Source organism: Heptranchias perlo, chromosome 37 (assembly GCF_035084215.1).
Source record: "Heptranchias perlo isolate sHepPer1 chromosome 37, sHepPer1.hap1, whole genome shotgun sequence".
In the NCBI taxonomy this organism is placed as follows: Eukaryota; Metazoa; Chordata; class Chondrichthyes; order Hexanchiformes; family Hexanchidae; genus Heptranchias; species Heptranchias perlo.
Genome location: NC_090361.1, coordinates 5,067,711 through 5,084,539, shown reverse-complemented (window position 1 = coordinate 5,084,539; position 16,829 = coordinate 5,067,711). Strand labels below are relative to the sequence as shown.

Below are 16,829 nucleotides of genomic sequence, written 5' to 3'. Positions count from 1 at the left end.
CTTTTAGCAGGGAGGACAGGCATGTGACCTCCCAGAACTGTCAGATTGCTGCAACGAGCTGGTTCTTGGGGGGCCCTTTACTAGTGATGCATGGGACTGATTTTTCAGATGCCGATGCTGCACAGAGCCATTTCCGAGGATATTCGTCACTATTATGGCGTTGAGTTACTTGCTACAAGGCCCTCTACTAATGCTGCCACTCCAATAGATTACTGATTTGCGAAATTTGAGTGATTGAAATACGGGTTTCTACTGTATAAGTAATGTTCATCAATTGTGCGACTAGTAAGGTTCTGCAAATGTTTTGGCAGCGAGAAAATAGGTCTCATCCAAGCCTTTGTCACCCCAGACTCGACTATTCTACTGATCTTCTGGCCGGTCTCCCATCCTCTACCTGTTGGAATCTTCAGCTCATCCAAAGCCCTGCTGCCCGTATCCTAACCCACACCACATCCCGTTCACCTATCTCCCGTGTCCTTACTGACCTACATTGGCTCTGGGACCCCCAATGCCCCCCATTTAAAATTCACATCCTGGTGCTTAAATCCTTTCATGGCCTCATCCGTTGTGATCTCTGTTGCTTCCTCCAGCTCCTGAAACCACCCCCTCACTCCCCAACATACAAACCCTCCGTTCCTCTGACGCTGACCTTTTCTGCCCCATCATTGGCGCCGACCCTTCAGCCACCTTGACCCGACGCTTGGCAATTCCCTCCTTAAACCCCTCCACCTCGCCACCGCCTCAAAACCCATCTCGTTAACTAACTTTCTGGTCACCCTTCCGAAAATCTCATTCTTTAGCTTGGCGTCTATTTTTGTCTGATTACGCCCCTGTGAGGCGCCTTGGGACTTTTTTCTACGTTTAAGGCGCTATACAATTGTAAGTTGTTGTTATATTACATGGAGAACAATGAATATTGGGGAATGGACTTACAAAGTCAAAATTCAGTCTTTGTGTTCTGTAGACTTTAAGAGTAAAACTTACTGTCCTCTGAAACCCAAGATGGGGGTTTGGGCTATTACAATCTGTGTGTGCGTACATAGTTGATTATTATTCTATTTTAAAATTGCAGTTCAAGCAACTTCCAATACGCATTCTGTGTAAAAAAAATTGCTGATAAAAATGGTTACTAAACAGAAAAGAGAATTTTAACTTTTCCTTATCTTTGCTTTTCATGTTATTTTGTCTGAAGTGGAAGGTTTCAACCACAAACGCACAGAGATTGCAGAAACCCTTCTGAATGGGTGGCTTCTAGTCTCTGTGTCTCTTCAAATGGATGCTGTGTGTTTTTTTCTTGATGTGCAGAGAAGGTATCTGACCGGCCCAGCCCTGAACGGAATTAAAAAGTGATCAGAATCCACTCAATTTCAGCAGACATCCCATTAAAGTCCGACAACGGAAGATTTTTAAAGATCTTCTTTCCAGCGCTTAGTTTTTGTCATCCCCAAGTAAGTGAAGTGGAATTTGAAATATTTGGTCACCGAAAACTAAAGGGGAGTTAATTATAAACAAGCAGAATCACAGAATTCGATCCCCAAAAGATTGGGAAAAGAATCCCAGAATCCGATGAATTAAAATGGAATTAAAGAATGAAATGAAAGAACTTGCATTTATATAGCACCTTTCATGACTTCAGGGTGTCCCAAAGCGCTTTACAGCCAATGGAGTACTTTTGAAGTGTTCTAATGTAGGAAACGTGGCAGCCAATTAGACTTATTTGGTCACTGCAAAGCAATGGCTGTGATTGTTGGGAATAGGTCAGAAATGGGGAAGTTCGCTGATGATTGCACAGTGTTCAGTTCCATTCGCAATCCCTCAGATAATGAAGCAGCCTGTGACCGCATGCAGCAAGACCTGGACAACACCCAGGCTTGGGCTGATAAGTGGCAAGTATTCTCTGGAGTTTCGAAGGTTAAGGGGTGATCTGATCGAAGTTTATAAGATATTAAGGGGAACGGATAGGGTGGATAGAGAGAAACTATTTCCGCTGGTTGGGGATTCTAGGAGTAGGGGGCACAGTCTAAAAATTAGAGCCAGACCTTTCAGGAGTGAGATTAGAAAACATTTCTACACACAAAGGGTGGTAGAAGTTTGGAACTCTCTTCCGCAAATGGCAATTGATAATAGCTCAACTGCTAAATTTGAATCTGAGATAGATAGCTTTTTGGCAACCAAAGGTATTAAGGGATATGGGCCAAAGGCAGGTATATGGAGTTAGATCACAGATCAGCCATGATCTTATCAAATGGCGGAGCAGGCACGAGGGGCTGAATGGCCTACTCCTGTTCCAATGTTCCTAAGTAACATTCGCGCCAGACAAGTGCCAGGCAATGAATATCTCAGACAAGAGAGTCTAACCACCTCCCCTTGACATTCAATGGCATTACCATCGCTGAATCCCCTACCATCAATATCCTGAAGTCACCATTGGCCAGAAACTTAACTGGATCAGCCACATAAATACTGTGGCAACAAAAGCAGGTCAGAGGCTGGGTATTCTGCGGCGAGTGACTCACCTCCCGACTCCCCAAAGCCTTTCCACCATCTACAAGGCACAAGTCAGGAGTGTGATGGAATACTCTTCACTTGCCTGGATGAGTGCAGCTCCAACAACACTCAAGAAGCTCGACACCATCCAGGACAAAGCAGCCCGCTTGATTGGCACCCCATCCACCACCCTAAACATTCACTCCCTTCACCACTGGTGCACTGTGGCTGCAGTCTGCACCATCTACATGATGCACTGCAGCAACTCGCCAAGGCTTCTTCGACAGCACCTCCCGATCCCGTGACCTCTACCACCTAGAAGGACAAGGGCAGCAGGCGCATGGGAACAACACCACCTGCACGTTCCCCTCCAAGTCACACACCATCCCGACTTGGAAATATATCGCCGTTCCTTCATTGTCGCTCAGTCAAAATCCTGGAACTCCCTTCCTAACAGCACTGTGGGAGAACCTTCACCACACGGACTGCAGCGGTTCAAGAAGGCGGCTCACCACCACCTTCTCAAGGGGCAATTGGGGATGGGCAATAAATGCTGGCCTTGCCAGCGACGCCCACATCCCATGAACGAATAAAAGAAATAGTATATCATTGGCAACACCACTGGTTTCTGGTTTTCACATAAAATGGATGGGTATTGAGTATTTGATTAAGTCAGTCACCGGTGATTAACCAGTGACCCTCATTCTATCACCAATAAACAGTACCATTCTCCAGCACAGCTAGATTTTAAAAAATTCAAAATATACTTTATCCCATTAAATTTAAAGATACTCACGGCTAGCTGGAGCTGTTGCTCTTTTATTCAGGACTAACGAGCTGCAGTTCAGAACGGGGAAACCCCATTTACTGCCTAGTTTAGATCATAACCTGAATCTAAGTGATACATTTGTGTGGCAATTATTTCTTTTACAGATACCACTTGGTCATCATGCAAACACAAGCAACAACTGTCCGTGTAACAGATGTGCTGTGCATCTGTTTCCACAGACGGGGTGTTTGGCAGTAATGGGACATCTAGGAGTATAAGCAGAAGGACCTTAATTGAGTTGGAATCTACCATTTCCAAATTCTGTGCCAAGATCATAAATTATGTCATAAAATAACCTAAGTATTAGAGCAATGATTGGGCAGCTTAAGTGCTGGTCTAGTCAAGACATTATATCTAACAGTGTCAGTCTGTACTAGTCAGAGTATTACAGTTAACAGTGCCAGACTGTACCAGTCAGTGTTAAAGCTAACTCTGCCAGACTGTAGCAGTCAGTGTTACAGCTAACAGTGCCAGACTATACCAGTCAGTGTTAAAGCTAACAGTGCCAGACTATACCAGTCAGTGTTAAAGCTAACAGTGCCAGACTATACCAGTCAGTGTTAAAGCTAACTCTGCCAGACTATACCAGTCAGTGTTAAAGCTAACAGTGCCAGACTATACCAGTCAGTGTTAAAGCTAACTCTGCCAGACTATACCAGTCAGTGTTAAAGCTAACAGTGCCAGACTATACCAGTCAGTGTTAAAGCTAACAGTGCCAGACTATACCAGTCAGTGTTAAAGCTAACTCTGCCAGACTATACCAGTCAGTGTTAAAGCTAACAGTGCCAGACTGTACCAGTCAGTGTTAAAGCTAACAGTGCCAGACTATACCAGTCAGTGTTAAAGCTAACTCTGCCAGACTATACCAGTCAGTGTTAAAGCTAACTCTGCCAGACTGTACCAGTCAGTGTTACAGTTAACAGTGCCAGACTGTACCAGTCAGAGTATTAGAGCACACTCAGTATTAGAGCACACTAAAAAGTAAGTCTAACCTGAAAACTCTCCAATAAATCAGCCCGTAACAACATGGAGACATATTTTTTTTGGAGCTTTGCAAAGTATTTCTGAGGAATTTATGAAAATCCTGCATGCAACAAAATTTCATAATATTTAGCAATCCTGCCCAATTCGTCAGATCTGCTTTTACAAACACCCAGCGCTGACAGACAAATTGCTGTGTACTTTTCTCTCAGGATTCCACTGCCATTGTCAGATAGGGAGCGGCATGGGTGGTACAAAGTATTTCTGAATGGGGTGGGCTGCAGGACAGGTCTGCTTTTGGCATTTGTTATGTTACTAATATGCTTTTGTTTTAAAATCAGCTTCAGTCTATATTTAGGTTTTTGCTACAAGAAGCTGAATTGGTAAGGATTGTAAATCAGCACAGAATCAAATTGAAATAAAAATATATTTGTCAGCTCAGAGTGCATGTGCAAAAACAGGACAATTTTATATATGTGACCGGGCTGATCAAAAGCTTTCCTTGATGTGACACTGTAGGTACCAGCCTTAGCTCGGTGGGTAGCACTCCCGCCTCTGAGTCAGGAGCTTGTATCAGAGATGTAAGTATATAATCCAGGCTGACACTCCTAGTGCAGTGTTGAGGGAGTGCTGCACTGTTGGAGGTACTGTCTTTCAGAGGAGATGTTAAACTGAGGCCCAAACGACCCTCTCAGGAGGACACAAAAGATCCCATGGCCCTATTTCAAAGAAGAGCAGGGGGAGTTCTCCCCGGTGTCCTGACCAATATTTATCCCTCAACCAACATCACTAAGAACAGATTATCTGGTCATTGCTGTTTGTGGGATCTTGCTGTGCAAAAAAATTGGCTGCTGCGTTTCCCTACACACACTCGAAAAGTGCTTCACGGTCTGTAAAGTGCTTTGGGACATCCCGAGGCTATGAAAGGCATGATATAAATGCAAGTCTTTCTTTCTTGCACACAAGGAGATCATTTGACTTGTATGTTATAATTATTTACCACAGAGCATAGTTTTCAAACTACGTCAGTGGTCTCTAGGGGAGTTTAGCAATATCGGAAAGCGGAAAGAACTCAGCACTTTTTTTTTGCCAACTCCCAAAACTAATATCGCTCAATCACCCACTCTTTCAGACTTTTTTCCATGCTCCATCGGCCCCCACTGCTCCCTGGGCAGTCTGTCTCACACATCCATCACACACTCTGCATAAGCTCATTCATTCAATGCTCTGCACCTTCCCCCTTGTAAGCGGGAGCTCATAACACCTGGTTCTAGAGCTTGTGACAATCTCAAAACCTATTGTCAGGGAGAATCCCTTTATGTAGCCGAGGTTAGAAAAGAAAGTGCATTTAATGCCACAGTTCTGTGATTTGTAGCATTTCTCATCACATGCTCTGTTTTCATAGAGATTTTTGCAAAGTAACTATTGGAAAACGGAGCTTTGAATTTCTTATGGGATTTGATTTGGCCTTGAAATATTCCTCATGAAATCTGATGGTAATTAACTGCTGGTAAAAGACTTTAATTAATTTAATTGGGACCCTGCCTTATGGATGAAAGGAATCAATAATTGAGAGTAAATTCTGAGCTCCATAAGCACACACTGACGTTTTAAATGGTTCCTAATTCTAACCATTCAGTTAGAGGTTTACATTTTTTTATTTCAAAGTATACTTTATTTTATAGAATTTAAAGGTACACACAGTTCAATGTAAATATCACAATTCCAAACCAGTACATTTCAAACCAAGAACGCTACAGGTCGTACACAAAGTGATCTCATTATTACAATTCAAACACAGTATTTCTCATGACTCATTCTGTACAATACAAGGTGGGGTGGCCTTACACGGTGGCCTTTCCCCATCGAGCCTTTGCGTAGGTCGCACCTCATCTCATTGCGTCCCGCAGCACCTACTCCTGGACCTTGGAGTGCGCCAGTCGGCAACACTCGGTCGCGGACAGCTCCTTCAGCTGGAAGACCAGCAGGTTTCAGGTGGGCCAAAGGGCCTCCTTCACCGAGTTGATGGTCTTCCAGCCGCAGGTGATATCTGTCTCGGTGTACGTCCCGGGGATCAGCCCGTAGAGCACGGCGTCCTGTGTTACCGAACTGTTGGGGATGAACAGGGACAGATACCAACGCATCTCTCTCCACACCCTCTGCGTGAAGGGGCAGCCCATCAGGAGGTGGAAGACGGTCTCCTCCCCGCCGTGGCCTCGAGGGCAGCTCGCGGTGGCGCTGAGGTTCCGTGCGTGTTGGAAGGACCGCACTGGGAGGGCCTTTCTCACCACCACCCAGGCTACATCCTGGTGCCTGTTGGTCAGTTCCGGTGACAAGACGTTCTGCCAAATGGCATCGACCGTCTGGTCAGGTAAGAAACCAGTCGAGTCCACCCTCTCCGTTCCTTGCAGGTTTACATGGATGTCAGGCGTGGCACTAAAGGGAGACTTTCTATCAATAGTTTTCAGTCTGATTGACTGCTCCTCACCATCTAATGCCATCTCTTCCACCATAGTCTGGTTCACATGTGCTGACCAACATTAGTTTAATTTGTGCCTATCATGTGCAGGATATTACTGTTCAGAAATGTAGCACTTTTGCACCCAACGTCAGCGACAAAAACATTGCCAGGTTAGGGCGAGATCTTTTACGTTCACTTGAGGGCAGACGGGACCTCGGTTTAATGCCTCATCCGAAGGATGGATGTACCTGGCCTCTGTGCTGCTGATAATTGTTCGAAACAGGCTGAGCTTCAGCCAACAATCTGTCAGACAACTGATGGTAGAGATCAGCAGTACAACTAAGAGTTCTTTTGTCGGAGGCAGATGCAGACGTTAATAATGCACACTGTTGTTATGTTGTGTAACAACTGACAGCTGATTTGGCAGATCGCAGAGAAAACATCAGTTTCCATGGCAACTGTGGCAGTGTTTAAATCAATATTCCTTGGGGGCGTGTTTGTTGCTGAGAGATGCAAAAAAGTAGCAGAAGGAATGAAAGCTGCCCTGGAGGAGGCCTCGGTTCTGGTGCAAGCGCTCCTGTACGAGCGAGGTGATACCAGGGCTTACACTGGCACCAGGTCCCAACTCAAGAGGCGGATTCCCTCAGGACTCACTGCGAAGCTCATCCATATTGGGCAGCACTGGTGTCTGTGCAGAGCTCTCACATGTCACACCGCTCACTACAACAGTGATATATCACACTCCTCACTACAACACTGATATATCACACTCCTCACTATAACACTGATATATCACACTGCTCACTAGAACACTAATATATCACACTGCTCACTATAACACTAATATATCACACTGCTCACTATAACACTGATATATCACACTGCTCACTATAACACTGATATATCACACTGCTCACTATAACACTGATATATCACACTGCTCACTATAACACTGATATATCACACTGCTCACTATAACACTGATATATCACACTCCTCACTATAACACTGATATATCACACCGCTCACTACAACAGTGATATATCACACTCCTCACTATAACACTGATATATCACACTCCTCACTATAACACTGATATATCACACTCCTCACTATAACACTGATATATCACACTGCTCACTAGAACACTAATATATCACACTGCTCACTATAACACTAATATATCACACTGCTCACTATAACACTGATATATCACACTCCTCACTATAACACTGATATATCACACTGCTCACTAGAACACTGATATATCACACTGCTCACTATAACACTAATATATCACACTCCTCACTAGAACACTAATATACCACACTCCTCACTATAACACTAATATATCACACTGCTCACTATAACAGTGATATATCACACCGCTCACTATAACAGTGATATATCACACTGCTCACTAGAATACTGATATATCACACTGCTCACTATAACACTAATATATCACACTCCTCACTATAACACTAATATATCACACCGCTCACTATAACAGTGATATATCACACTGCTCACTAGAACACTGATATATCACACTGCTCACTATAACACTAATATATCACACTGCTCACTATAACACTAATATATCACACTCCTCACTATAACACTAATATATCACACTGCTCACTATAACACTAATATATCACACTGCTCACTATAACACTGATATATCACACTGCTCACTATAACACTGATATATCACACTGCTCACTATAACACTGATATATCACACTGCTCACTATAATACTAATATATCACAATCCTCACTATAACACTAATATATCACACTCCTCACTAGAACACTAATGTACCACACTCCTCACTATAACACTGATATATCACACTGCTCACTATAACACTGATATATCACACTCCTCACTATAACACTGATATATCACACTGCTCACTAGAACACTAATATATCACACTGCTCACTATAACACTAATATATCACACTGCTCACTATAACACTGATATATCACACTGCTCACTATAACACTAATATATCACACTGCTCACTAGAACAATCCCTGTTTTAACATTCTCTGTATACTCAGTTTCTCACTGTAACACTATCTGACGGAACATAGATTGTTTGCTGTTCTTGGTGTAATGCAGAAACCATAAAACACCCTGGGACAGTCGCATCCTTTAAGGGGCCACTGATGGCATCTCACTATGAGACACAGTTTTGGTTACCCTATTCAGATAAGTAAAACATATCCACTCTGTTCTTGTGATCATCTCAGTCAGTAATTATCCTTATAGCTTCAGTTCCCACTCCCATTAGATATTTTACTCTCTTTTGAAGGAATTAAGCAGAGAACAGACTGTATATATTTTAAACTTCAGCGCAATTTTATTTTTCACTCAGGACGCTAGAGGATTATTGCTAAACGGGAGGAATGAGCTTTTTGAATGGTATTTTCTCCCTACAGCTTTCTGTCACTCCAGTGTCCACACGTCATGTTTGAGCCTAAACAGTGAGTGTTAGCAACTTATTCAACTTTGGGAGGCATCACCAATCCTGGCATCCACCAGGAGTCACTAGCTAGCAGTCAGGAACGAGCACCTCAGCTGATTCTCCCTCCCCCATTGCCCGCCTGCCCGCCGACAACACTTGCAGGCTTGCTGTCAGATCGATCCCTTTATCAAACTGTCTTCAGGGAAGGGTTAACAAGGAGCAATCCGGGATGACATTAATGCCAAGGCCAATGCATGAAAACAGGTTTAAGAAAGCTGTTGAGGGAGGAGTCAGTCTAAAGTCCCATGCTAAAGAAAGCGCCATTGTTCTCCTGTGCAAGTGAAGAAATACTGAGGAATTCACTGACTCTTTAAACATTACAGGATGGCTGAGTGCGTTGTGTGGGGTGATGCACACACAGGCAAGGGAGTCCGAGGTTCATCGCTGGTGTGCGCTGAATTTGCCCAGGGTGGGTGGACATAAAAGACCCCATTACACTTTCTCAAAGGAGAACAATGAGTTCTCCTGGCGTCCTGGTCCAACACTGATTCCTCAGTCAACACCACCAGAAGAGATCAACTGCTCATTCATCCTATTGCTGTTTGTGGGATCTTGCTGTGCGCAACTTGGCCGCTGCGTTTGCCTAACAAAAAAAACAGTGACCAAACTTCAAACGTAGTTCACTGGTTGTGAAGCACTTTGTGACGTCCTGGAAATGTGAAAGGTGCTGTAAAAACGCAAGTAAGATCTTCCTTTCTTCCTTTCTCCTAACTGAAGGAGCCACCAGGGTGAGCTGAATGTTCGTTTATTTGTCCGTACACTCCTCTGTTATATCGTTATAAATTAGCCACAGCAACACCGAAAGATGGTTTCACAAAAAACAGAACCTTGTGCCATTTAGTTTACTTACCCCCAGCCCCTCAGTTTTCTCCCACCCCTCCCGAAGGTGCTGATTTGGACTGGGGTATGTTCCATAGGGGTCCTTAAGTACCTCAGGCCAAACCCTAACCCTAAATCTAACCCTAATGCAGCCTTTCCTCAGACCCTCAAATAGGGATCAACCACGTGGCTCTTCTCTGCATTGTCTCCAGTGCTTGAAGGTCTCCCTAAATGGTGGTCTGAAACCCCTCCGCAGTGGGGAGGGTCTAGAGCCTCGCCGTATTGTAAATGGGTATTATATATTCAAGAGGGGCCCCGCCTGCTTATCTCATATCTAGTGGGAGTGACCCAAAAGCAGTCGCTTTTCATTCTGTCTTGTGTTCCTCCTTCCTCCTCTCCTGCAGGCATTGGCTCCTGACTTATGGTTCCATGAGTATTGGTCACCCACCAGCACATTGCCCCATTGGCTGCTACTTACATGTGAGCCTTAACGCAATTTCCTCTGCTGGAACTGGGTGGAGTGGGTCGAGGACAATGGGGTGGGGAGCATTGCATGTCTCCCTCTAACCCAAACTACTGGGACAACTTAATGCTGGGCTCTGACATCACTGCACTCTATGGGCATGGAGCTCAGCAAATAATATGACTTCTTCGAAAAGGGAAGCTTGCATACAGGCTCGTTTCTCTCCCCGCTGACTGTGAATAAATGACAAACTCTAGCCCGTAAGTGAGTGACGCTTTTGGAAATGCCTAAAGTATCAGGAACAGGTGGGTAGGCCACAAAACCCAACAATCCTTTCAACAGCAGCTTGCTGCCAATTTTCTCTCTCCAAATTATGTTGAACTCGTTCCAAACCAAACAACATTTGGTGCGAGAATCAAAGCCCAAAAGCAAGAGTGACAAAGTTGCACAAGAGAGCAGCTCTGGAAACTTCCCCGCTGTAGCCATTGATTCCTTTCTGGGGTACAATTCCATGGACGCTGGTCACCATCTGACGATCATTCATGCGTGTACCTCGACTGCGGGTCCTGTCAGGTTATTTCGCTGTGTGGGGCATACTCTCCACTTGCCTGGATGGATGCAGTGTGTACTGCAGCAACTCGTCAAGGCTTCTATGGCAGTACTCCCAAACCCGCGACCTCTACCATCTCGAAGGACAAGGGCAGTAGGTGCATAGGAACACCATGGCCTCCAAGTTCCCCTCCGAGTCACACAAGAAAACAATTCAGGAAATACTTCTTTACCCAGAGAGTGGTTAGAATGTGGAACTCGCTACCACAGGGAGTAGTTGAGGCGAATAACATAGATACATTTAAGGGGAAGTTACATAAATACATGAGGGAGAAAGGAATTGAAGGTTATACTGATAGGGTTAGTTGAAGTCGGGTGGGAGGACACTCATGTGGAGCATAAACACTGGCATAGACCAGCTGGTCCAAATTGCCTATTTCAGTGCTGTAAATTCTATATAATTCTATGTAATCCTGACTTGGACAAACACCCTGTTTCTTCACTGCCACTAGGCTAAAATCCTGGAACTCCCTACCTAGCACCATTCACCGCACAAACTGCAGAGGTTCAAGAAGGAGTTCCAACACCAATTTCTCAAGGGAAAGTAGAGTTGGGCACTAGATGCCAGCCTTGCCAATGACACCCACATCCTGAGAATGAATAAAAGAAAAATCCAAGCCATTGTCTCAGCTTCACTTGCCTGAATGAGTGTAGATTATATTAAACAAAGAAGTCGATCTCGCTAGCATTGTAGTCAGAGCCTGAGGGACAAACTGGAGATTTATCCTTTGTCTTGATGATGAAGGAACAGGATGGTATAGTTCTCATCAGTCACTGCTGATTTAAAAGGGACTTGAAATCTGAGGCTCGAGAGACTGTGTTATGCCATACTTTACATCATTAGTCTTTAGGCCATGCAACACAGGTTGAACCCAGGCCAAGCTGAGGGGATCAGAGTCTCCTCTCTCTGCCTTGCTTCAAGGCTCCTACATAAAATGGGCTTGTGCAGGCTCAACCCAACCTCTGGTACACCCTGAGCATGAAATTATCCGTAATTATCTGGAACAAAAGCGCCAATCTCACTCAGAGACGGCCATAGCAAAACTCACACTGGAAACCTGAAATAAAAACAAGAAATGCTGGAAATGCTCAGCAAGTCAGGCAGCATCTGTGGAGAAAGAAACAGAGTTAATGTTTCAGGTCGCTGACCCTTCGTCAGAACTGGAAGAAGTTGAAGATTAAAGTTTTTAAGCAAGTACAGAGCCAGGGAGAGGTGGGGGGGGAAGGGGAGTGGGGAGGAAAGATCAAAAGGGAACGTCTGGGATAGGGTGGAGGGCAGGAGTGATTAAATGACAAAACGGATGATGGTACAAGGCAAGGAGGGTGGTAATGGGACAAGTAAAGAAACAAAAGATGGGTCTACAGGAACTGTAAATGGCAACAGCAGAACCATTACCAGCACCTGCTGTCTGAAAAAATGGGAGCAGTGATCTGAAGTTATTGAAATCAATGTTGAGTCCAGAGGGTTGTAAAGTGCCTAATCGAAAGATGAGGTGATGTTCCTCAAGCTTCCATTGAGCTTCATTGGAATAATGTAGGAGGCCGAGGACAGAGAGGTCAGAGTGGGAGTGGGACGGGGAATTAAAATGGCAAGTGACCGGCAGGTCAGGGTCACACTTGCGGACAGAGCGGAGGCGCTCAGCAAAGCGATCACCCAATCAGCGTTTGGTCTCCCCTGTGTAGAGGAGACCGCACTGTGAGCAGCGAATATAGTATATAAATTGAAAGAAGTACAAGTAAATCGCTGTTTCACCTGGAAGGAGTGTTTGGGGCCCTGGATGGTGGGAAGTTTGGAGGTGAAAGGGCAGGTGTTGCATCCCCTACACTCGCACGGGGAGGTGCCGTGGGGAGGAGAGCGAGCGTTGGGGGTGATGGAAGAGCGGAGGGAGCGGTCCCTTCGGAATTCTGAAGTGGGGGCGGGGAGGATGTGTTCGGTGGTGGCATCGTGCTGGAGGTGGCGGAAATGGCAGAGGATGATGCATTGAATGTGGAGACTGGATGAGGGGGACCTTATCATGGTTCTGGGAGGGAGGGGAAGGGTGAGGGCAGAAGTGCGGGAAATGGGACGGACACGGTCGAGGGCCCTGTCAACTATAGTGGAGGGGATTCCTCAGTTGAGGAAATAGGAAGACATATCGGAAGCACTGGTGTAGAGGGCGGCATTGTCAGAAAAGATGCAACGGAGATGGAGAAACTGGGAGAAGGGAATAGAGTCCTTACAGGAAGCGGGGTGGGAGGAAGTGTAGTCAAGATAGCTGTGGGAGTTGGTGGGCTTATAGTAGATATTGGTTGACAGCCTAACACCAGAAATGGAGATAGAGAAGTCGAGGAAGGGAAGAGAAGAGTCACTGAGTGTCTCTAAACTAAACTACTGAGAATCACACAAGTATCATTCCTGGCCTGATGTGGAATACTCTTCCCTAGGGACGCACCCCACTTATCTAAATCCAAATAACACAGACACGAAACAAGGTTTCTGAATGCTGAAGTGCGTATGGGAGTACCACTGGTGTTTAACCAGCTAAAGCAATGCCCCTCACCAGCAAAGAGCACTGGAAATCTTCCACTGTTTGTCTAGCTATGACGACCTCCCCCCACCCTGCAATTAAACCCATTAGGGAAGGTTTTTTCTTCATTTGTTCACGGGATGTGGGCGTCACTGGCAAGGCCAGCATTTATTGCCCATCCCTAATTGCCCTTGAGAAGGTGGTGGTGAGCCGCCTTCTTGAACCGCTGCAGTCAGTGTGGTGAAGGTTCTCCCACAGTGCTGTTAGGAAGGGAGTTCCAGGATTTTGACCCAGTGATGATGAAGGAACGGTGATATATTTCCAAGTCGGGATGGTGTGTGACTTGGAGGGGAACGTGCAGGTGGTGTTGTCCCCTTGTGCCTGCTGCCCTTGTCCTTCTAGGTGGTAGAGGTCGCGGGTTTGGGAGGTGCTGTTGAAGAAGCCTTGGCGAGTTGCTGCAGTGCATCCTGTAGATGGTACACACTGCAGCCACTGTGCGCCAGTGGTGGAGGGAGTGAATGTTTGGGGTGGTGGATGGGGTGCCAATCAAGCGGGCTGCTTTGTCCTGGATGGTGTTGAGCTTCTTGAGTGTTGTTGGAGCTGCACTCATCCAGGCAAGTGGAGAGTATTCCATCACACTCCTGACCTGTGCCTTGTAGATGGTGGAAAGGCTTTGGGGAGTCAGGAGGTGAGTAACTCACCACAGAATACCCAGCCTCTGACCTGCTCTTGTAGCCACAGTATTTATGTGGCTGGTCCAGTTAAGTTTCTGGTCAATGGTGACCCCCAGGATGTTGATGGTGGGGGATTCGGCGATGGTAATACCGTTGAATGTCAAGGGGAGGTGGTTAGAATATCTGTTGTTGGAGATGGTCATTGCCTGGCGTGAATGTTACTTGGTTATCTGGAGCCAAAGAGGAAGAACTGCAGTCCCCAGAGATAGGTCTACCCTTCTAAGCTATGCTGTCTGGTCAATCATCTGCGTATCTAGGAGTAAAGTGGATCTGCCTGATGCAGGTACTGAATTACTGCAGTTACCGTAGAGGATAAACTCAGTTCCAATCTCCCAAGATGAGTCTCTTTGTAGATACATTAACTCCAAGATGACATGCAGGACGTGTCATCTTGGAATTAATGTATCTACAAAGAGTCTCATCTTAACCAACCCCATCCCAAAGGAAAGATATTTATGCGTTCATTGGGTTTAAGCCTGGATGGGCAGTTACCAGAAACATAACCCTGGGATTAAGGAACCTCGTTGGGAGTGGAAGGAAGGGAATTGAATTCCAGCTCATGCTGCACCTGGTCCAAGATGCAGGGAAAGGGAGGTAAGGAGCTCTACAGTTTGCAGGCCCCGGGAATGAATGAGTCATAGTACTAGTCGGTTCAAATGCATGTTTAGAAATACAAATCTATTCTTTATAGAGTAACTTCACTAAATCCACAATCCCAGCGTAGAAGCTGAACTCAAAGGAAGACAAGGCTACAAGACTATAGTCCCGATTCTCTGACCAAGGGTCTCTTTGAGCGTGTGACTACTGAATTTACATTTATTTAATTTTTTCGTTATGTTGGATTGCTATGATTTAATGGGTATTGAGATAGGATCATTATTAGGAAATAAACACACTCAGTAATACAGCAATTATACTTCTCTACTCATCATTAAATCACTTCCACACATCAACTTCATTTTCAGAGGGGGCACAGTAGCACCTTGGCTATCCACACCCCTATTATCTGCAGTCTCGATTATCCATTTACGACATGAAAGATACAAATATTGAAAGGAGTTTATTTTAATTTGCTACTTGCAACATGAAGAATGATTCCCTGATAAATGGCATGTCAGGACTGGTCATATTTCAGAGCCAAAAACGATGTACAAACAATAACAAATAAAACGGGAGCGGTTTGCAGCTTGGCTTCCAAAAACTTCAAATTAAGATGAGCTGTAAAAACACCTTTGTTAAAAGTGAATGGGAACCAGAGGGGAAAAGGCTTTCAAATGTGGAGTCAGCAAGATTTAAGTTTTTTTTTCTCTATCATAGAATCATAGAAAGGTTACAGCACAGAAGGAGGCCATTCGGCCCGTGCCTTACTTCCCTCAGCGACCTCGGATGCATCCCATCCGGACCAGGTGACTTATCCACTTTAAGTACAGCTAGCCTTTCAAGTATCTCTTCTTTATCACTTTTTAGCCCATCAGATATCTCAACTATATCTTCCTTTACTGAGACTCTGGCAGCATCTTCTTCCTTGCTAAAGACAGATGCAAAGTACTCATTTAGTACCCCAGCCATCCCCTCTGCCTCCATGAGTAGATCTCCTTTATGGTCCCTATTGGCCCCACCAGTCCTCTTATTACCCGTTTACTGTTTACATGCCTGTAGAAGACTATTGGATTCCCTTTTATGTTGGCCGCCAGTCTATTCTCATACTCTCTCTTTGCCCCTCTTATTTCCTTTTTCACTTCTCGTCTAAACTTTCTATATTCTGCCTGGTTCTCACTTGTGTTATCAACCTGACATCTGTCATATGCCCCTTTTTTCCGTTTCATCTTACTCACTATCTCTTTTGTCATCCAGGGTGCTCTGGCTTTAGTTGCCCTACCTTTCTGTCTCGTGGGAATGTGCCTAGACTGTACCCGAACCATCTCCTCCTTAAAGGCCGCCCACTTCAAAATTACAGTTTTGCCTGCCAATCTTTGATTCCAATTCACCCGGGCCAGATCTGTTCTCATCCCACTGAAATTGTCCCTCCTACAATTGTCTATTTTTAGTTTAGAGTGGTCCGTGTCCTTTTCCATAGCTATTCTAAACCTTATGATACAATGATCGCTGCTCCCTAAATGCTCCCCCACTGACACTTGCTCCACTTGGCCCACCTCATTCCCTAGAACCAAGTCCAGCAATGCCTCCTTCCTCATTGGGTCAGAAACGTATTGGTTAAGAAAGTTATCTTGGACACATTTCAAAAATTCCTCCCCCTCTGTGCCCCTTATATTATTATTGTTATCCCAGTCTATATTAGGATAGTTGAAGTCCCCAGTTATCAACACTCTATAACTTTTGCACCTCTCTGTAATTTCCCTGCAAATTTGCTCCTCTGTATCCTTCCCACTAGTTGGT

At 45.0% G+C, this 16,829-nt stretch overlaps 1 protein-coding gene across 2 annotated transcripts in view; it reads left to right on the top strand.

The window, feature by feature from the left end:
* The window catches only part of LOC137304422 (keratin, type 1 cytoskeletal 11-like), a 61,738-nt gene that overhangs the window by 16,695 nt on the left and 28,214 nt on the right, over window positions 1–16,829 (top strand). The window contains exon 1 of one of the 2 annotated variants that reach the window (XM_067973014.1): window positions 9,568–9,981. The exons of the other annotated variant lie outside the window; for it this stretch is intronic. The gene's annotated coding sequence lies outside the window, so the exon portion shown is untranslated. Of the gene's footprint in view, window positions 1–9,567; window positions 9,982–16,829 lie in introns of those variants that run through there. 2 annotated transcript variants of the gene reach the window in all.